A 1,365-nucleotide genomic window follows, 5' to 3' on the forward strand; every position below is an offset into this window, starting at 1 on the left:
AAACTATCAAAAAATAAGCAACATATTGTTGCTTATTTTTTGATAGTTTTTGACTTTTTTAGTCCCTCTAAGCGTGAGGCATTACTATATAGTTAATGCCCTTATATAAATTATATATATATATATATATATATATATATATATACACAGCGGAGTTCTACTCATTTCTGTCTAACAAATTCCACTCCCAAGATCAACCTGAGGTTGTAGTAAATGACACTTATACAGTGTGCCAAGCATTAGGATCGAACATGGAGTCACACACCATACCTGCACCTTAGAATGTCCTTATGTTCTATCGTTCTGAGGTATAGGTATTAACGCATTTTGAAGAAATATTTCTGACACCCGATAGTCTTTGTAGTTTTGTTTTCTTCTTAGGTACTCTGTCAATTGCGACGACGAGTATTCCAGTTGATCCGATCAGCAGAACACCCTTCTCGTGAAATTGACATGGCATTGGACGAGCACTCCTCATACACGCGTAACCTTAAAGTAGTTCTTAAGGAGATTCAGCGTGACACAGAATGTTACAAAGCTGGCTCTTTGAAATATAGGTACTACTCATTTTTGCCACCTGAGTGAACTGGAACAAACGTGAAATAAAGTGTCTTGCTTAGGGACACAACGGCCCCAGGTATGAAACTCATGACCTGACGATCGCGAGCCGAATACCACTAACCACTAAGTCACACAACTTTGTAGTTTAAAACTGGCGATTATGCCATGTCACACTCTATACCTTTATCACTTATTCGCTATTGAACAACTTAGTCTAGCTTTCCAGAAAGCTTTAATAACATCCAATTACTTTGAATGATGTGTTTTATGCTATTTGATATACTTAATGGGACTCTTGAGTGTGTTTTATTCACCATACGTATCGGTATTGATAAGTTAATTCATTTAAAAAGTTATATGTGGATGTTGTCACTTGTAGAATAATTTTCCATGTCATCATATTCCATAAGATAATAAATTTTCTTCACAAATGGAACAGTTGATAGATGTGCTTAAACTAGGGTTTTGAAAGAAATTGTAATTGCATTTTGCCGATTTTCATTATTTCGAAAATACTCGTTATTTGTCACCCTACACATAAAAAGTAGTCTGCATTATGAAGGTAACACCTCTGTGAGTCAAATCCACGTTCTGATTTATAAATGCATATTGGTTTTTACCGTTTAATCATATCCAACCGCTTAGTTACAGTGACGTAAACAAACCAGCATCGGTTGTCAAGCGGTAGCGGGAGACAGGAACACATACACAAATGTATATAGTAAATGCTATATAATATATAATATATATATATGTGTGTATATATATATATATATATATATATATATATATATATATATATAT

At 34.1% G+C, this 1,365-nt stretch overlaps 1 protein-coding gene across 1 annotated transcript in view; it reads left to right on the plus strand.

The window, feature by feature from the left end:
* The window catches only part of LOC106871077 (integrin alpha-4), a 177,565-nt gene that overhangs the window by 108,880 nt on the left and 67,320 nt on the right, over positions 1–1,365 (plus strand). The gene's annotated exons all lie outside the window — the stretch shown is intronic.

This window comes from Octopus bimaculoides, chromosome 1 (assembly GCF_001194135.2).
Source record: "Octopus bimaculoides isolate UCB-OBI-ISO-001 chromosome 1, ASM119413v2, whole genome shotgun sequence".
Taxonomy (NCBI): Eukaryota; Metazoa; Mollusca; class Cephalopoda; order Octopoda; family Octopodidae; genus Octopus; species Octopus bimaculoides.